The sequence below is a fragment of the Mustela nigripes genome, chromosome 9 (genome assembly GCF_022355385.1).
Source record: "Mustela nigripes isolate SB6536 chromosome 9, MUSNIG.SB6536, whole genome shotgun sequence".
Lineage (NCBI taxonomy): Eukaryota > Metazoa > Chordata > Mammalia > Carnivora > Mustelidae > Mustela > Mustela nigripes.
In genome coordinates, this window is record NC_081565.1 from 14558968 (window position 1) to 14580817 (window position 21850).

Here is a 21850-nt window from a genome sequence, read left to right on the forward strand (position 1 = left end):
AGAGATCACAAGTAGGCAGAGAGGCAGACAGAGAGAGAGGAGGAAGCGGGCTCCCTGCTGAGCAGAGAGCCTGATGCAGGACTCGATTCCAGGACCCTGGGATCATGACTTGAGCTGAAGGCAGAGGCTTAACCCACTGAGCCACCCAGGTGCCCCAACTGAAAGTAATTTCTGTTTTAAGCCACTGTTCTACTGCATGGTGATCATTTCTTTACCAGAGATGTGGGTAAATTCTCCCTTCTGGGAAGCTGGGTCTAAGTCCTGTGGGACGTACAGGGCATAGTCATGCTGAGTGTGGACTCTGTCAAGATCCGTTTTTCTCCTCTTCTGGCCCTGGCAGCTTACCAGGAAGCTGCTGAATCCTGCCATCTTCTGCACCACAAATCTGTCCACATGGACCATCTTTTCAGACCACAGTCTGTGCCGCAACCCACGATGCACTGTCTTGTCTTTGGGCAATTCTAGAAACATCTCTCAGCCCTGCCTGCCCAGACCCTGGGCTCTTAGAAGCTTCAGATGCCCTAGACCTATGCTGGATTTCTCTTAATTTCTTGGTCACCCTCGGGCAGAAAGAACCAAGGGCACCTTCCTCAAACACGTCAATAATGTCCAACATGCTTAATTTGTTTCACTTTTTACCTTTCCTCTTCAGTTTGAATAATCATTCTTGATCTCAACATCATCAGTGAGGGGGGATTCTCTTTGTAAATCTAATTCAGAGATTCTTAATATGGAGGCTAATAGAATTTTAAAGGTCCTTGAACTTAGACGGGGGAAAAATGCAACCTTTACTTTTATTAACTTCTGACTAAAATGTGTCATTTCCTTCCCTTACGAATCTAAGCAACAAATCAGATTGGTTTTAACAGTATCTGTGGCTTGTAAAATACAGAAATAATAGATATTTTCATAACCACATTACAGTAATTACAGATATCCTGAAGTATTATTGACATATTTTATATATATATATATATATATATATATAACTCCTTCCAAATTATAGTAGTCATTATAGTATCTTGTTAATATTTCAACAAAGAAGCACATATATTACTCTATTATGAAATTTTAAACTTTTAATAAGTGTATTTCTGTATAATTGGCTTCCTCTATGTATTTATATATTTCATTTTTCAGGAAGAATTATTAATTTAAAAAAAAACACCTTTGGGGTTCCTGGGTGGCTCAGTCTGTTAAGTGTCCCACTCTTGATTTCAGCTCAGGTCATGATCCCTGGGTCCTGAGATGGAGCCCCACATCAAGGGGTCTGCTTCTCTCTCTCTCCCTCTGCCCCTCCCTGAACACACACACTTACTACCCCCCTACCCACATAAGTAAGTAAATAAATCTTAAAAAAAAAACCAAAAACCCCACAACTTTGAAATGGTGAAAAATGAGCGCAATAGTCTCCTATAGAATGTGAAACAATCTCTAATGCTCCCTCTGGTTACTTGATTGTGCAGTAGTCTTCACCTTTCATTGTCTTTAAGCTATTTTATAACTCTACGAATTGAGCAAACGGACCAGTGGAAATAACTCTTGTCTGGAGAGGTGAAATGTGTCCTGTAGAGGTATAGAAGCTCCATCTCTGAACTTTCCCAAGCACCCAGGTGCAAGCAAGCTTTGCATGCACTAATACATTCATGTCAGCATCTCTGATCGCCTATATATATGTCTGGTTTTGGATTTGCCCTTTGAACTGGTTTTTAACACCTTCCAGATTCTTTGATTCACTAGTGCATTAAACCAATACTCGGGAAATCCGTTCATTTTGCAGTTGTGTAAGAGTTACGATTTTGTGTTGTAAAATTATTTGCAATATGGCTTATGCATGGAAAGAACTATTCTCAGGTGCTGTTAGCAAGAGGGGATGGTCAGGGGAGCCAGAAATAGCAAGGGAACGATTGTTTTCATCTGACAGAAAAGGAAGGGTCTAGAGTGATGTTAAGGGCTTTGTCTAAAGTCACTCTAGAATCCCAATCATCATTTTCCACAAGACTATATTCCACAGAAAGGGGCATGGGGGGGGGGACACTGTCCACTTTGCACTGAAGGCAGAACCCAGGAGAGGCTGGGTACAGGCAGAGCATCCTCAGGCACGCAGCTCTGTATGCTGAGCAGCCATTTGGTTCCTCACTGTAGCTGTCGTTTTTCTCAGTAGGACCACGGCGGGGAAGTGTCAAGCTGGTTCCCCATTGTACACATCAATGTAGCTGTGTTGTTGCTGGTATATCTTTTTTTTTTTTTTTTTTTATCACAAGTCTGGGCCTTCTGGTAATAGACAAAACATGAGCCTCTGCTCGCTTGCTTTCCCCTGTGCGTGTCATCGGTGTAATCAGGGAACAGGTGGGTGCAGGCGATTAATAGGGAGGGAGGGAGGGAACTGAAGGAGAGGGGATCTACTCAAGGGGAGGGGGGAAGCAGGAGTTAATTTGACCCTGAAGCTTAGAGGCACTGTCTCCTCTAGCAAGGCTGCCACCACAGTTATCGGTGGGAACAGCCTTTCTCTGGGCTCTCAGTCTCATTTCCAGTCTGGGCATGCTTGAGAAGCCATTACCATATTTATAGAGCTACCTGGCCCCACGGCACACGCATGAGAGGGTTAGAAAGACCTATCTATTTTTCCAGCTGTGCTGCTATCCTTGGCGGCAAGGCTGGAGGGGGAGAAGGGAGGGCCCGGTCCCAGTATTAGGACAGATGAGAATTAGCCTGCGGAGGCTGGCCAGAGAGGAGGGACCCGCTGGCCTCCTGCTTGTCTCTCCCAAGGGGTCAAGCTGCCAGGGTGGCTAGTGTTGATCTCTCAAGGCTGTAATAACGAGCATGGAGGACTACTGGTGAGCGAGAGGATTGCCCAGGAGCTATAGTCAATGTTTGTTCGCCTTCACCCTCAACCCAATTCCCTTATTGAAATGCAAAGCTGCCAGCAGATGGTGGTGGGTTGGGAAGGGGGGTGTCTGGAAGCAGCGCCTGAAAGTGGACAGAGCATGAATTTAAGAGACAAAGAGATCTTATTAGTTGTATAACCTTGGGCAGATTATCTAATTTCTCTGACCCTCATTTTAGTCGTTTACACAAAGGGGATGATAATGAATTGTTGGGAGAATTTAATTACAGACATAGTTGGATGTGTCTTAATAAGTGCTCCTCTTCCTTCACCAAGTCATTCTGCTCCACACTTAACGTTTTGCCTCACATCATTACATAGGATGTTTGTTGTAGTGGCCATAAATGCCTGTGTGAATGTATCCACCCCCTCCCTACCTCATCGCCGAGCACATGTGTGCTTCTGTGTTCTCTCTCTCTTTTTCTCTCTCTCTTTTGCTCTCATGTACACGTGATTTTGTCCTAATCTTCAACTGTGCCATATCGACCTTGTCCTTTATACAAGTTAGTGGGCCCTGCAACTAGCAAAGTGGCTCTGATTCTCAGGACTATAGTCCCAAATAAGGGTCCTGAGACATTTCTGATTGTTTGTGTCTCTAGGCACCCAGTGTTCCCAAGACCATTTGGTAACAATATCAAGGTTGCAGTGAGAGCTATTGCCAGCATGCTTTAGCCCTTGCTCAGTCTAGCTAAACTTAACTATATTGGTAACAATTTGAGATTTTATTTCATCTCATGCTCTGAAGGGCTGATGAGCAAGAGAGAGCAAGCATCTTGAAGTAAACCTTTGGTTCCAGGAGAGCTCTACAACTGAGCCACAAAAGATACTATGGAGTCTTCATGTTGGGACCATCTGTGGGCGTTAGTCACAACCCCCATTTCCTCTTTTCCTTTAATTAGGACACCTGATCCCCAAGGGAGAGGGAAAATTTGGGTATCAGTTGAAAAAACAAATATATGCCGAGAAAAATACTTGCAAATAGAAGGGCATCACAGCTGCATATGCATATTATGGGGGTGGGTGGGTGGAAGTGGGTTCCTGGCAATTAGAGAGGCCCTCCAAGCACAGGCCTCTGGACAGAGATGCCAGGGCAAAAGCAAGAGAAGGCCAGATTGAAGGTGGGGAGAAGTGAGGTGTTCTCAGAAAGTACAGGTCACAGTGTGAAGATAAAAGAGAGAGAAAGAAAGAAAGAGAGAGAGTGCTATAGAACCAGGAAGCTAGAAAATCTGTCCTGACCCACTTAGTCTTCCCAAAAGTCAGGGAAGACTAAGCTCACATCAGAATAGGCAACAGAAAAGGATCAAGTTTGAGTCCCATACAAATTTATTAGTGAAGGGAAAGGGGACCGGAGAGGACAATAATATGTCTATTGGCAATTTATTGGCAATGAAAGTGCACCATAAAAACATACTCTAGACAGATGAAAACTGTGGGCTCAAATTTCAAAATGAACTAAAAGAAATTAAGGTAATAATGGAGAAATGAAAGAAAACATAAATCTGTAACAGAAACAGTAATAAAGTTACAAACTCCAAAAGAATTAGAAAATTTTAAAAACTCTGTTTTAGAAATAAACATTAAAGTGGAAAGAACAAAGAGTGAATGAATGCAGTAGAAAATAACCTAAAAATAAAGGTGAATAGGAGTAAAATTTTAGACAACAAAACAAATGAAGAGATTAAAAAAAAAAAGATTTGATAAAAAGTGACAGAAATAGAAAACAGGTAAGGGCAACAAACATGTATATAATAGGTAAGAGCTCACAAAAGAAGAAAACCAAGCAATGGAACAGAAATCATAAAAACCACCCAACCAAACAACAGCTCTTTTCTGGCTGGAACCAGGGAGGGTGCAGAAGAGAAGACAAAGAAGTTTCCTGCTATGCCAGAAACCCTTAAGAAACAGCAAAATAATTTTGCAGAGTTGAAGATCAAGAGTCTGAGAAAGAAGTCTGCCCAAAAGATTCTTGGAAAGGAAGGGGGAAGCTTATCTCTGAAAAAGGTAAACATTACCACAAGGAATATAGGAAAATGCTCAGAACGGAGATTCAAATGAATAGAGTGGCAAGAAAAGCTAGCAACCTCTGCATACCTGCAGAACCCAAACTGGCACTTTTCTCAGCATCAGAAGTATCAATTGTGTAAGCCCAAAGGTTGGAAAAGGGTTGCAGCTTCTTCACCTTTGCCAGATTGTCAAGCGCAGCTTTGTTAAGCTCAGCAAGGCTTCGGTGAAAATGGTAAGGCTTGTGGAACCATACATAGCATGAGGGGCCCAAAGTCAGGAAATGAATTGATCTACAAGCATGGTTATGGCAAAATCGACAGGAAGTGAATGGCCCTGACATAACACATTGACTGTTCCGTCTCTTGGTAAATACGGCATCTTCTGCACGGAGGATCCGATTCACTAGATCTACTGTGAGAGAACGTTTCAAAGAAGCAAACGACTTCTTAAAGTCCTTCAGATGTTCTTCTCCATGAGGGAGAAGGAAGAAAAAGACCACACATTTTGTGGAAGATGCAGATACTGGCAATAGGGAAAACCATATCCACAGGCTTACTAGAAGGATGAACTAAGGTATCTACCATGATTATTTTTGTAACCTGGCCAGTTAATAAATGATGATTTTCACACTGAAAAACAACCCGATAACAACAACAAAAAACCCAGCTTAAAACAAATTTGTTAAAAAAAAAAAAAAAAAAAAAAGATCTGTAGGCACATACTGGAAAGGAACATATCCTTGAGAAAAATGAACCAGAATGACCAATATCAAAACATTCTAAAAAATGCCTTGAGCTCCCAGGTAAAAGAACTAAGTCACTCACTTAAAAAGGAAAGAAAATTTGATGGCTATCAGATTTCTTGACAGCAACACTTTATATCAGGAGACAATGGAATGACATATTTAAGATACTCAAGGAAAAAAAAAATATGAGCCATATATTATTAATCCAGCTGAACTTACCTTCTAGTATAAAGACTGCAGACAAACTCCTATCAATAATCAGGAACTCAGGAAATATTGTCCCCAGGAGTCTTTTCCTGAGTAAACTACCAAAGAATGAAATTGAGTGGAGAGACATTGACATAAGGCCTGGTGGCGAACATTAAATATATAACTACCTGTAGAACAAAGTATGAATGATGCTTATAAGGGAGAAGGTATCCGCCAAAACAACTATATGCTCTGAAATTGTAGGAACACAGCATCAACTTTTAAAAAGGTGGAAAGCAAATAAAAAGTAGATTAAGCTCATGATCACTTTACAGTTATTACCTAGGAATAAAAAGATATTGTTTCAAATCAATTCCTGGGATAGAAGGTGATGAAGAAGAGATTATTAGCAAATTTTAATATTATTCAGAGTAGTAAACCAATAGACAATTGCCATAAATACAAAAATACCGACATAAAGGAGGCAGTTTGAACAAACTTACAAACTTTCTTACGTACTCTATCCCCCCTTTAAAAATGTACAAATATAGAAATAAATAAAATAGACCAAATTATGAAAGACTATTTGTATAAAATATAATAGATTTATAAATACAATATAAAGCATGACAGAGCAAAAGGCAAATATAACAACCTTATCTATAAGTATCACGAGCTTAATTCACCTCTTCAAAAAATTTAGATTCTCTAACAAAATAAATTGCATACAATGCTGTAAATAAGAGATTTAGACCTTGAAATTATGAGGTAGAAACAGGTTAAAAATAAAGCAAAACGACGGGAGCATATATACAAGGCAAATGGAAATAAAAATAAATCAGAGGACATTTTCATCACCCCAAAAAGATACCCAACCCCATTAGCAGATAATCTTCAGTTTCCTCAAATCCTCCAGTCCTAGGGAACTAATCTACTTTATATCTCTATAGATTTTCCCATCCTATACATTTCATCTCAATCAAATCTTACAACATGTGCTCTTTTATGATTGTCTTCTTTTACTTAGCATAAAGTTTTCAAGATTCATCCATGCTAAGCATGCATCCTTTCTAGTCCTTTTGACTGCCAAATAATATTCTATCGAATGAATAATTCACTGCATTGATGGTTGCACAATTCTGCAAATATACTAAAGAACATTCTACTATTTAAATGGGTAAATTTTTGGTATATGAATTATATCCTAGTAAAGCTGTCATCAAAAAAAAAGTATAATAAATCAAGGTTCACAGTCTGCATATCAGAAACGGTAGAATTTCAATAAAGTGACCAATTTGTCCAGTCAGCCTGGGATCTTCCTGTGTTTAGCACTGAAATTCTCGTGTCCTGGTAAATACACGGACAAACCGGAATGTTGGTCACTATAAATGTAGACCATTGCTATTTAAAGGAAACATAGAAAAGTATTTATAATGTTATATACTGTAAAACACAATAAAGACAGAGTTGTTAATAATACTTAAGCATGCCAAACCACAAGAAAAACATAAAGTAAAAACTCTAGAAACAAGAAAGAATATAAATTCATAGGAGTATCTAACATACCTAGCACAATCCAAAATTTATGAAGTAGGCATATTTTGATGCAATTTAGAAGACCTAACCAACACAGTGAATAAAATAGGTAACTGAATCAGAACACAGATTATTTTCAAGGGTGTATAGAATATTCACGTAATTGTCTATACTTTAGGACACACACACATATACCCTTCAGGAAGTTCCAAAGAATAGAAATAATAGATTTTATGATGACATTCAAGAAAAGTAGAAATGATAGAAAAAATTTTTTTTAAAGTTTTCTGTGTCAGGAGATTTTTTTAAAGGTTTACTTAAAAACCTTGGGGAAAGTGAAATAAAATTATCCAATTATTTGAAAATGATAGTAGTAATGAAATGCAGTATGTAAAATCTGCAGAATAAAACTTAAGCATTTGTCAGAGAAAAAATCAGAGCATGAAATACCAATGTTGAATAAATTAAAAAGATAAAAATAAATGAATAAAATACCCAACTCAATAAAGTTAGAAAAACTAGAACAAAGTAAACTAAAAGAGAGTAGATGGAGGAATTAATGAAGTTGAAAGGGGATTAATGAAGTGGGAAACTTAATTTAGGAAGTCCAAAACTTAGTACTTTAAAAAAATATCCGTAAAGATACTTGCAAGCCTAATGGAGACATTGGTGGAAGAAAACATTCATACATAATATAAAAAATAGCAAGGGGAAATATCTATTAAAAGAAAAAAAATAATCTCAAGGGATTATTTTGTATGTTTTGCATGGAATATACCTGAAAATCAGAGAAATTCATCTTTTTAAAGAAAACTACATCTTAACAAACTTCAGAAAGTTGCAAACAAACCATCTTCGAAAAATTAGTGAAAGTTGTTACAAAGTTCCTCATACAAATTCACTAGGACAGGTACTTCCATATTTGAATTCTACCTAATCTTTAAAATCAGATTATGTCAATGTTCCTTAAATTATTGCAAAGTATGGAAACATAAGGTACTCTTCCAAATTCATTTTATAAGATGAACATAATGGTTGTTCCGTCTTCCTTAGCAAAGCTTGCATCAAAAAATAAAGGTACAAGTCAACATTGCTTATGAATATCAATGCAAAAAAAGTAACATCAGCATGTTAAAAAGACATATATTACACCAAGTGGATTTTATTTCAAGAACAGAGTGTGGTTCAATATTAATAAATCTATTAATATTATCCATCATATTAATAGAACTAAGAAGAAAAAAATCATATGACATGTTTATAGATGGATGAGCCATTTAACAAAATCCAACACATTACACATGTTGAATAAACTCAGTGAAATGGGAAATATCAGAGGATATTTCCTTAGTCCGTGCCAACATTTCCATTCATTATCCAAATTAATCCTAATGACACTCTTACAAGGTAGGTAATATTCCTATTTGCTTATAAGAAAACTGTGGCTTTGAGAGAGAAAATAAATTATACAAGGATGCACGCATATCATTAATATGTGGAAAAGCTGGTATTTGAATTTAGTATCATCTGACTCCAAATCCTATTAGCATCTATACCCACATTATTCTTCTTTCTACTGGCTCTTCAAAATTGTCCTTGATCACCATAGCTCTCAGCTTCCACTTCTTGATTCTTTCATTCCTTCCTTCTCCCCTTCCTTCCTTCCTCAATCCTTCCTTCCTTCCTCCCTCTCTCCTTCCCTCCCCCACTCCTTTCCTTCTTTCCTTTCCCATGGCATTGCCTCTCCAATGCTAGAGGCATTGACTGCCTCTAGCAAGTCATTTGTACTCTTCAAGTGGACTCCACCCAGTGCTCTGTTCATTTCACTTTATGACCTAGAGACAGTTATGTCTGCTTGAGTCTCCTATTTCCCACCGTGCTATGAGCTCTCTGAGAGAAAGCCTCCCACCACACATGCCCATCCTACAGAGCGTCTTGGGTGTTCTTGAGTTCAGAGGAGTATCTGTGCATGGCCTGTTGATCATTTTTTGATTAAGTTCTGGAATGAGAAGGTGGACTCCAAGAATTCAAAATTAATACTGATACTTATCATCTGCATAGCAATATGATCATTGTCCCCATATGTATTGATTATACTTCTATATCCCTAGATATCCCCTTGAAGACTCACTGCCCCTTGCCATGTGGCTGAAGTAAGGCTGAAGTCCTCTCCAGGCTTCTACTGATTCAAGATGAGAATAAGTGACGTGGGGCGCAGAGAAGGAGTTTATCTTTGTCAGTGCCCCTCTACCGCTTAGACACTCCGTGAGTTTTGCTTCCATCACATACTACTTCATTCTTATTGTAAAACGTACACCAGAACCATCATGATGAAAGTGACTTATTCCTACTACATGAGAGTATATTATATTTTATAGGGGAACTGTGGGCAGTCAAGGCTGGAAGGAACCACATCAGCCAGGACACATTTCCTAGCTTTCTGCTCATTTTCTACACTCCTTTGTTTCCTTCCTCCTTTTTTTTTTTTTTAACCTTTCCTCCTCCACTTTTTCCTGTAGAGGAAGAGCCCCCAATTCAACCACCTGTATGATAAAGAACAGTGCATCAGTTTTCTTACGTCTTCATGCCTTCCTTATAAAGCCGGTATGTCAAAATTTACACTTGTTCTCTCCAAAAAGATCATTCTGTCTTTAGTGCCTTCCATTAAGTTTATAAACATAGCCCCCTCATTGTTATAGCTATGAGATACAAGCATCCCCATGGGCCACAGGGGCAGATAGAATAAAGTCTAGGGAACATACATCAGATAAAAGTTGTTGATGCAGGGGCTCCTGGCTGACTCTGAGGGTTAAGGGTCTGCCTTTGGCTCAAGTCGTGATTCCAGGATCTTGGGACCAAGTCCTGCACTGGGCTCCTTGCTCAGCGGGAGCCTGCTTCTCCCTCTGCCTGTGCTCCTTCTGCTTGTGCCCTCTCTCTCTGTATCTCTCTGTCTCAAATGAATAAATAAAATCTTAAAAAAAAAAACTTGTTGTTGGGGGTATGCTGTGGAAAATGGTTTGGTGATTTTCCCCAAAAGTTAAATGCCATATATATACTAGGAATTCCATATATCCATACAGAAACTTACTTACACATGAATGTTTATAGAAACATTATCATAATAGCCAAAAGGTGGAAATGACTTAACTTCTCAAATTCTCATCATCATCAACTTCTCAAATCCTCATCAACAGGATAAACAAAATTTGGTATATCCACACAGTAGAATATTACTCAGCTATAAAAAGAATCAAGTACTGATCCATGCTACAATGCGGATGAACCTTGGAAAAATTAAGTTGAGTGAAAGAAGCCAGACACAAAAGGTTACATATTACATGGTTTCTTTGTATGCTACATTCATAGTGGGGCCATTCTACAGACAGGAAGCAGATGAAAGGTTGCCAGGTAATGGGGGTGCAGAGAAGAAGACGTGATCACTTGATGTGATCAATAAAGGAAGGAGAGAGGGGAGGAGGAAGAAAGGGAGGAAGGAAGAAAGAAAAGTAATGTGAGATGATGAAAATTTCTTAAATTTTGCTCGTTGCAAAACACCGAATTTTTTTAAATACCACTCTACTGTACACTTTGAAATGGTCAATTTTATGATATGTGAATTTTATCTCAATAAAAATAGGTATATGACACACACACACACCACACAAATAGGTAGTGGTCAATGGTATACATAGTATTACTTGGGGATCAGTGGGGGAAAACAAAATCAAACCGTAGGTATCTTGTGCCAGATGTCCTTGAAAGGTGAACCTGGGATGACAGCTTGAGGCTCCCAGATTCTATTGCACCTGCTTTCAGCTGGCGGAAGCCGGCCTAGGGCTCAACTCTGTGGCTGACACTGAGGAAGAGTCCATTAGTAAAACCCAATTTAATCTTCAAAAAATGAAGTGTTTCCCCATTGACCTCAAGGAGGCCACAGAGTCCCAGGAAATATCGTGCTCATGATCTTCTATGTCAGCACATTTACTTCCCTTTAATGGTCTTCAGTCCAAGGAAGGCCTGTCTCCTCATTGGACAGTGTGTTCTCAGGGGAGAAAAACTGACAGCTCAGGTGCCCACAAAGAATGAGAAAGGCCTGTGGTTCGAATGTCATCATCCAGGAGCCATGTTTAAATGTCTTTTGTTTAAAAATTACAGCAGCTTAGAAGAAAATGCGAGCTTATTCAAGGGGTTGTGGAGGCTGAAGGAGACCTAGGGATGGAGCTGCCAAGAAGTGGATTTGGGCTTGGGGTCCTTAAGGCCCCCGCTGCCCCCCGGAGCTTGTCAGTGCTCCCCCCTGCTGCTGCACATGGGAGGCACCCACAGGGAGCTCTCCATCCTGCAGAAGAAGAGACAATGAGTTACCTGCTTTCGAACCTGTGCGAAGCGTAGTTTCCAACTGATAGAAAGTATACCTGGGGGGCACCTGGGGGGCTCAGCGGGTTAAAGCCTCTGCCTTCGGCTTGGGTCATGATCCCAGGGTCCTGGGATCAAGCCCCACATCGGGGTCTCTGCTCAGAGGGGAGCCTGCTTCCTCTCTCTCTCTGCCTGTCTCTCTGCCTACTTGTGATTTCTGTCTGTTAAATAAAATCTTAAAAAAAAAAAAAAAAAAAAAGAAAGAAAGTATACCTGGAAAGAACATTCGAACCTGGTCATTATCTTTTCTGTGGAGCAAGTGGTCAAAAAACAAAGGTGCCAATATGTCCTCCAACCATTTTTTGTCTCCTTTCAAATAAACTCACTGTACCTTTCACATAGAGTTTCCCTTCCTAGCGCATTTCGTAAATGCCTGTATTTCTAGAAATTGCCGCTGACTCCAGATATTTCTTTCTATGTGTTAAAATGTGTGCATTATCCTATGTCAGACCATCTTAAAATCTTTAAAGTTACCAATATATGACAAAGACTGATCTCACAGGTTAAATGACAAATGACAACATTTGTCTTCCCAGGTGTGTATGTGAACAAAAATCTTCAATACCTTCATCCACAAAGAGAGAAGCACAGAATTTGAGAAATCCAATAGCTCAAAGCTCTCAGTGAATATTTTGGGGGGAAAATACTAAATGAATAAATCATAGGGAGTATCTACTAGAAATCAGAATAGCTGGATTTCAACTCTAGATCTGCCTGCCCCTCAGAAACTGTGTGCTCCTGTGGAAAGATCAGGTCCTACCAGCGAAAGAGAAAAGGACAGGAAGAGAGGCAGGAAAGATGCATGTTGGAGATTCGAAATTGGGAGTGTTATGGAGACTGGCTGAAAATTGAGAGGTAGGTTGGGGTTAAACTGTGAAAAATATTGAATATCTTATGAAGGAACTTGAACTTGGTCTGGTATAAAATGTGTTTTCACTTATGGTTTTCTAGCAAATGATTAGCATGATCAAAGCAGCATTTGACAAAGAAAAAGAAAGAGGACACTTACAAAGTGGAGGACAGAATATTTTGACAAAGACTGGGACCCGAGGGATCATTTAGATGCTCCAGTCCAGGCTCCAATCTAGGATGGAGACAGTGTCCACGTATCTGGGAGTGGAAGTTCATGGAACGGGGAGTGATGATGGCCTGGGGGAGGCAGGAGCCAAAGGGTAGTTAGATGTCACACTGGATGATCAATCTAGATTTTTCAGGAGTTCTATAGGGAGAAAATACAATATTAAGAACACAGAGCTGGCATCAGACTCATTCTTATTGGACTCCGGGATCTGTCACTTAATAAATCTGTGAAATGAGCTGTGTCTTCACTCAGCATCTTAGTTTATACATCTGTAAAATGGGAATAACGATAATAGTCACTTCCTAGGATTACCGTAAGGACTCAAGGAGGAAAATAATAAAGTAATGTTGCAAAGTAATCACCACATGGGAAAATGGCCAATAAACCTTACATACAGCTGTTAATTACATATAATTACATATTATGTGATAGGTGGAGAATATAAAATAAAATGGGTTTAAAGGTGACATTTTCCAGAACCCTTAAGCAAAATCAGGGATTATTTTGTTTTATTTTGTTGCTGTTGTTGCTCCTGTGTGGTCTGAACACCACAAAGCATTTCCATCTTTGCTTCTCTCTTCTCTTTGTAGAGGTTTTGTCCTCTTGGAAGAGTCTGTCCCCATCACAAGAAGCAGAACTAGAAGAGTTTATAATCAGCCATCTCAACTTCGTCAACAAAGACAGGCTGGCTTCCCTGGAGCACCATTTAAGATTTTCCAGGGGGTGGGAAATGTCTGATTGGCCTCATTTGGCCATGTCACTCATGGGAAAATCACTGTAGCAGAGGTGGGTAGGAGGATCAAACCCTCATTCTTAATACATGGCTGGAGTGGGGAAGAAGCATTACAAAAATAGTCTAGTTGGAGACCTATCGATTCTGCTGAGCTGGCTTTATAAGTTTGTATAAGGTCCTTCCTCATGCCATGGTGGACACAATTTGTTTGTCTATGCTTTCTTTGCTGGGCATAGGCACTGGGCAAGGTAAGTGCTCCCTACCTTTATGCTCCCAGCTTCCCTTCTTTCAGTGCTCCCATTATAGACTCTTGACCAGATAACATCTCAGATACTTGGGCATTGAGGGGCTGTGTGGTTGGGTCATGCTGTCTTTGCCTGGGCCAGTCACCCTTCCATCACTTGAGATTCTGGGCAGAGCTGTGAATGAACACAGCTATCAAATGCTATCAATATTTTATGAATTTCCATCCACTTACTTTAATGGGGAACCATAAAAGCATTTAACCATATTACACCCCATCTCTCAGGCACCGCATTATTCCAACAGAGCTGTTTTATTAGAGTCAACCACCAGGGCCTTCGGGATGGCTTTATCCACCTCTCCCCCACCCCCAATTTGTTCACTGGCATGTATGTAAGTCTGTTTGTCTGTCTACCAACCTATCTCCAATCTATGTATATTTATCAAATAAAATCAGCCAATAGCAAAGGGAACATCACGCCGGTGCTCATGTGTACATACACCCACACGTGTGCACACATTTATATGCATGCACTCTAGCGCACTGAGAAAGGTTTCATCTCTTGGCCTTGCTTGACTAGACTTGGGCTTTAAAAGGACATTTGGTTTTATGGACTCCCCTGGGTTCTCTTTTAGAGCATTTACTCCTTTGTCTTCTGGGGGTAAAAATCTCAGGGAAGCATCTTACCAGAAGTTTAAATATCTGAAATTAATGGTTAAGCATCCAGGCATTGGAGTTAGATGGACATCGGCTTCACAGCTCCACTGTACCACTTACCTTTATGATCTGGGGCAAATCACCTGACCTCACAGTGTCCTCTCTATAAAAGGGGCCTTTCAGAAGCTATCTTTCCAGGTACCGAGGATCAGGTGAGAGAGTGTGGGAACACATAGTGCAGGACCTGCACGGCAAAAGGATGAGGGCAAAAACAAGCTTTCTGAAGCTGAAGGGCTCAGAGCCATTTTTTCTTTTCACTTCCTAGAACTTCTGGTCTGCAACATGTATTTGTTTCTGGAGATGGCTTCTGTCTGCACCATCTGCCTGAGCCCTGCTTTCCTCTCATCCCTGCTTATCTACCATCCCTAACCTCCTGCAAAACCCAGCTTCACACCCCAGCTGGGTCAGAACTTCACTCCATTTCGTCTCTTCTGAGAAGCCTTCCTCCGTGTCCCTGGACTGGATTAGGAAACTTTCTCTGAGCTCCCCATCACCACCCAATCTCTTTCCATAATGCAGTATTTAGCTCACTCTGTTATAATTGCCTCCCCCCCTCTGGATGACAAGCTCTCTGTGGTCAGAGCTCAAGCATTGTTTCTCAGCACAACTAACGAAGCCCATGGGATCTGAGCTCTGCCAACCTTCTCTCTTGAAGATCTTTTAACCAACCTCTCTTCTCCATCCATTGAGTCTAGCCACCATTTTGTTGAGCACTTACTCTGTGTCAGACAGATTCTAACCACAGTATGTGCAATAACTAATTCAATCCTACATCAGCATTATGAGAGAGACTATGCTGATGCCTGTACAAGTGAGGATGTTGAGGTTAGGAGATGATAGGAAATTTACACAAAGTCCCCAGCTCTTAAGAAGCAGTGCCAAGTTTCCAGTCTTATGGTCTCATTCCAGAGACTTCACCCACTACCGTGCTGCACTCCTTATTCATGTACTCTGTTCTACCCATCGCTCCAACAAAGCTGACCTCCACACAGCAAAGCTGACCTCTACCCATCGCTCCAACAAAGCTGACCTCCAACACCCATGTCATGTTCAATGTCAACTTATAGCATCTGTACACGCTATCCCTTCCCCCGCAGAGCCTGTCTGCCTCCCGGCTTATCCTCCACTTGTCCCTCAGACACCAGAACACTTTCCTCAATGCCTTGTCTGTGTTTGCACCTCATGGGGCACTTACAGTGTGCTCATCTGTTTACTTGCCTTTTTACCAATTAGGCTGGAGGCTTCTTGGGGTAGGAGTTGTGCCTTTTTCATGTTCCCGGTACCTAGTGCAGTTCCCAGTCCCTGATGGACAATTTGTATCTACTGGTTGAAGAAATTCTTTTGACATTCCTGAGAGCAGAAAGCCTTTCTCAATATTGTCATCTCTTTGAATCCTGGCTTCCTCATAAATTGTATATGTAAATCTCTATCTTTGATAACATGGTTACCGGCACACATAACTAAGTAAGATGCCAGAGCAAATGAAATAACTGCTAGAGAGAGGTACAAGCAATGTGTGTCTGTCTGAATTAGATAGGGACCAGCCAAATGAGTCTGAGCACTCGAAAGTTAGCTAGCATCTACAGAGAGTTTGGGGTAAGGGTTTGGTGTCTCACTGTAATCTCACTATGAATCCTTGAGGAGGAAACTGTGTTCACAAGGAAAATGGAGAAATGGGAAAATAAAGTATGGACTTTATACCTAAACCTCTGGGCCCATGTAGCTCTATCCAAATGCTGAGCATCTTTGAGAAGAGGTTCTGGCATACAAGGTTTATGGTAAGATGCTTAAACATTTCCTATACCACCGAATCTAAACAGTAGGGTCTGAAGAACAGTCTTTGAATCCACTTACTTGAAAAGGCTTTGGACAAGAAGGACTACCTGCTTCTTCATCTAGAAGAATGGGAATCCATAGCAAAAAGGAGCAGGAACTCAGACTTACTCCATTTTTCAGCAAATTTCTGAAAGCTGTGTGCGGTCTGGTCCATACCTTCTGGCTAAAATACTGGACATGAGGCAGAAAAGTTCTTCTCCTGCTTAAAACATCTCACTTAAAAGACTAGGCATGGAGATAATTAGACAATGGGTATGAGACAAAGTACACACAAAGATGGGTAGTGTCAAGTATCAAGTGTTACGGCCAGAAAAATCAAACTAAGGCTTTCAGTAGCCTTACTACTGAGTCAGAAGACATAGAGACTTGAAATAAAATGGTGGCAGATGAGTAATGAAAAGATGAAGATTCTAGATGTTTGCTACAACCAGAGGTAGAATTTGCTTTGTCAGCTTTCTGGCCAATAGATCAAGGTCATTGACAAGTATAGAGCTCACAAGGGTTCACCAGAAGAATCATGAACTTCTAAGTTAATAGTCAAGGAGGACCTTGGCTGTAGGTGCTCTACTTTTCACTGGCTCCTGTTCTCATCTATTTCAGTGAGTCTGGGGGTGGTGTCTGAGTGGGATCACCATGCTTTCCTCCCTTCCCTAGTTCCCTAAGATCCCCTATCCTTAACACAAAAGTGAATCATTTCTGACATAGAAATGAAATCAGCTGCCAAGCTACATCAGGTGCCTGTGTTCCTTCCTCACCACCACCCCCCATCACTTCCAGCAAAACCTTTCTCCTGAGCAGACAGAAAACATTTCAGCCTTGTGACAGCCCCCTGTCACTCTGATGCTGCGTGTCTCGTTTCTGACATGATAACTGAGTGCGTGAGACAGACAGTGTTTGTGTGATGCTGGCAGCTTTGTAGTGGAATCACAAGGCTGGGAAGAAGGAGGCAGGTCAGGGCTGGGACATCTGCGAACCCAGGTCTATTCGCCCTCTGTACATCTCCTGCCCGACAGGTTGAGGCAACAGCAACAAGCCTTCTCAGTCATGAAGAATCCCAGCCCATTGTTCAAGGAACCTGGAGCTACAAAACTCTATCTGAGTCTGATGGTTTCACTAAAACCCAGCTCAACTCATTGAATACACATTTACTTAGATCCTGTTTTGTGCCATGCAAATATGTTTGATGCCAGGAGGAGGAGGGGAATGAAGAAGAAGAAAATTATAATGGTGGTTCCTTTTGAAGATATGCTTTCTGTGATGTTCTGTGATTTATAGATGAATCTACATTTAATCATCTCCCAGTAACACTGTGCATAAGGTATTAATAGCCCCATATTACAGATAAAGAAACCCAGGCTCAGAGAAGGGAAGTAACATGCTAAGCTCATACCAATACTCAGTAATGGATCTGGAATTATGAATTAATTGTCTTTGGTTCCAAAGCTTCTTATGTTCACCTTTGTGTTCTACTTTCTCCAATGAGTCCTGCGTAGTAAGCCACAAAGCTTTATATATATGTGTGCATCACAATAAATGTGGGCTTAATTATAAGTAACCATGCATATATGCTTAATTACACATCCTGCTACCTGCAGGATTAATTACATGTTGTGGAACATTCACACAATCAGAAGAGGTGACATTTGATGACATTAAAAGAGCTAGGAGAACATAAATGGGAAATTTTTAAACAGTTGCATATGTGTGCTTTCTTATAACTTTGTAGCTTATTTTGTAGCTTATAACTTTGTGTGTGTGTGTGTGTGTGTGTACTAAAGAAAGTCTTATTGTAACCCAAAGAAGGAAGCATGCTATAGGGCATTTGTAGGTCTTAGAGTAAGACAGAACTGCATTTGAACACTTTCTTCATTTCCTGGTAACTATGTGACAATATTAACCTCTCTGGACCTCAGTGTCTTCATCTAGGACATGGAATAATAGTATCTATATTGTGGAATTATACTGAGGGTTGAATAATAGAACATACGTGAAGTCTACATAGTTAACAAGTATTGAATCTTACTTTGTACAAAGCCTTCAGATACAATCCTATTTGATCCCAATAATAACCTTGGGCAAGATACTACTCTGCTACTATTATTATTCCTTTTTAGTAAGAGTTAAAAATGAGGCTTAAATAATTTGTTTAATCAATAAATAGCAACATGAGACTAGAATTCAGTAAGTCTGACCTCAAAAACTACTTGTAGGTGGACAAGTTAGACTCCATTGATAGACAGGATGGCTAAGATCTGTCTGAACATCCCAAGAATGGCAGAATATATATACTTTTACTGCACTAGGGTGACTTCTTTGACAGAAAGGTCTACTGGGGGGACCTCTACCATCCTGTGATCCTGCAAGAACATTTTGTTATACATAGGACATTGCTTGGAAATTGCTCCCATTGTCTCTTTTGGATGATTGAGGTACATGGATCGCATGCATATACTGTATATTGAAAGAAAACAGCTCTCCCCCCCCCCCCGCTTTTTTTGTATCCATGGATGTTTCCATAGCTCATGCCTCTAAATAGAGCAGGTTCAATTACCAAAGATGTTTTTCTAAAAGATGTAGATTAATACCAATTAACAGGTCAAGATAGGAGTTGAGACCTTAGCCTGATCACAGAATGAGTTGTGATTTCATGTCATCTGACACATGCATAATTACACACACCAGGAAACATCCACCAATGTGTGCATCACAATAAATGTGTGCTTAATTACAAGTCACCATGCATATATGCTTAATTACACATCCTGCTACCTGCAGGATTAATTACATGTCGTGGAACACGCACACAATCAGAAGAGGTGACATTTGATGACATTAAAAGAGCTAAGAGAACATAAAGGAGCAATTTTTAAACAGTTGCATAATACGTGTGCTTTTTTCTCTCTGCAGAAGGCATCAGACATTAATTTCTACTCAATCAATCAAGAAGCACTTATTGAACAAGTCCTGTCAATTTTATTTTTATAGCGTCTCCCCCATGTAGACCTCCCTTTCCATTTTCATGATTCCTAATGTCTTCACCTCTCACCTGACAGTCCAAGGTGATGGGAAGGACACTGCACCCAAATCTCTCCCTCACTCTCAGCCAACAGTCTGGTCCAAGTCACCAGCATCTCTTACCTGTATGACTGCAGAGATCCCACGCAAATCTCTCCCTGACTCTCAGCCCACAGCCTGGTCCAAGTCATCAGCATCCCTTACCTGTATGACTGCAGAGATCCGTAACAGATCCCCTGTTTTCCCCCAGGTCTTAAACTCTCCACCCCCAGCCAGGGGCTCAAAACCCTATTCCGGTCCTCTCAGTTCTCACCTGAAAACCCCTCAATGATTTTGCATCTATCCAGAACAGAGCTGAACATTCTGAGCTTGAACTGCAAAGCCGTGTTTGTTCTGGCCCTTACCCACTCTTTTGATGTCTTACTACCTTGACCTCTCTTCCTAACATCCAGCCACACTGCTTTCTCTCCATCCTTCCAGCAGACCATTCTTCTTCCTACCTCAAGATCATTCACGCATACTGATTTCTCTGTCCCCCAAAGTTCTTCTTCCTTTTCACATATCTAATTAAATCCTACCTAACCCTCAGATTCCAGCTCAAATAAACTTTTTCCAGGAATGCTTTCACTAGAGGCCCAGACCAGGTTAGGTTCCAATATTAAACTCTGTACTTTTACTTCATAAGAAACGATCACTGGGGCACCCTGGGTGACTCTTAAGTATCCTTCTTCGGCTCAGATCATGATCTCAGGGTCCTGGAATTGAGCCTCACATTGGGCTTCCTGCTTACCAGGGAGTCTGCTTCTCCCTCTGCCTCTTCCCCCTAGCTTATGCTCTGTCACTCACTCTCTGTCTCTCAAATAAATAAAATCTTTTAAAAAATTATCACAATAATCATCATGGGTCATCTGTGCAATATTCCTATTAATGTCTGCCTCAGTCCCTAGAAGGTCTGCAAAGACTATGTTTGGGTGTATTTTTATTTTCAATTATGTTCTCCTGGTATAGTGCCTGGCACACAATAACCTTCTAGTAAAATTACCAGCTTTCATAAATAAAAATAGGGGATCCTCAGCTAAATTTGAATTTCAGGTAAATAACTATTTTTTATTTAAAAGTATGTCCAATGCAATATTTGGAACATACTTATGATAAAACTAATTTGTGCTTACTTGAAATTCAAATCTAACTGGATATAGTATATTTTATCTGGCAACTCTACTTAATATGTGATGATTGAGTGAATAAATCAATCGGTAATTAGATGAAGACTCTGAAGACCCTGATTGAAACTCAACTCTGGTTTCTAGTTTATCCTCACAGGCCACTTCAATATTCTCCCATATATAATGAGAGTTCATATATAAACCTCTGACTCCTATCTAATATTGACACAAAATGGTGAGAAGCTGGGGTAAAAGCCAAATAATGAGCCCTTTCTGCTGCAGTCCTCTCTAGGACAGTTTTTTGTTTCTAAAATGATCTGACTGGTTGAGTCATTCCATTCACCTCCTCCAAATTCTAGCTCTCCCTCATGACCCGCCAGAGTTATAATATCCCATTTTGCATATTATTCTAGGTCTTTTGTCATTTGAGACTGTCTTTTTTTTTAATTAATTTTTTATTTTTTATAAACATATATATTTATCCCCAGGGGTACAGGTGTGTGAATCACCAGGTTTACACACTTCACAGCACTCACCAAAGAGCGAGAGCAAGAGTGCATGCACTCAAGCTATGGGGAGGGATAAAGGGAGAAGAAAAGAGAGAATCTAAAGCAGAATCCACACTGAGAACAGAGCCCACCCAGCTCAGGGCTCGATCTCATGATCCTGAGATCATGACCTGACCTGAAACCAAGAGTCACACACTTAACAGACTCAGCCACCCAGGTGCCCCTGAGGCTGTTGCATTTTAAGTCTAACAGGCAGGTCTGGAACTAATATTAACATTAGTGCTTAAGGAAATAAAGATCAATGCAAAAAACCCATGATGAAAAAAATATTGAAAGTTTAAATAAAAACAGAATCAGTAGGATTGATTTCATTTTATTTTTTTTGCTTTTGCTTCAGGCTCCAATATGATGTTGCACAGCACCTTTTATTGAAACTTTTGATATTTTGCTTATTGTGGTTTTATTTGCATTATTTCTGATCTTTTAAGAAAGTATTTTGAATTGAATATTTAAAAAAATATATATTGAAAAAGGATACTGAACGTAAGACTTATTTTGACTGCTAAGTATTTTGTACCTCTTTGCATTTAGCACCTAGGCTCTGTGCCTTAAGTCCTTCCCTCTTGTCCCCACTCTTGTAAGTAGAGCCAAACTTTGGGAGGATACTCAGAATGGGCAGGGCATCAGGGACAGGGATAGGAGAGTTGGAAGTGCCACGCTAAATTTATCCTGCAGGCCAAGAAGAATAGAATGGTTTTGAGCTAGAGACCAATTC

The 21850-nt window shown here is 40.3% G+C and overlaps 1 pseudogene; it reads left to right on the forward strand.

Annotated features, from left to right (window-relative positions):
- Window positions 1–2823: 2823 nt before the first annotated feature.
- LOC132024097 (large ribosomal subunit protein uL30-like) lies at window positions 2824–5463 on the forward strand (annotated as a pseudogene).
- Window positions 5464–21850: the final 16387 nt, after the last annotated feature.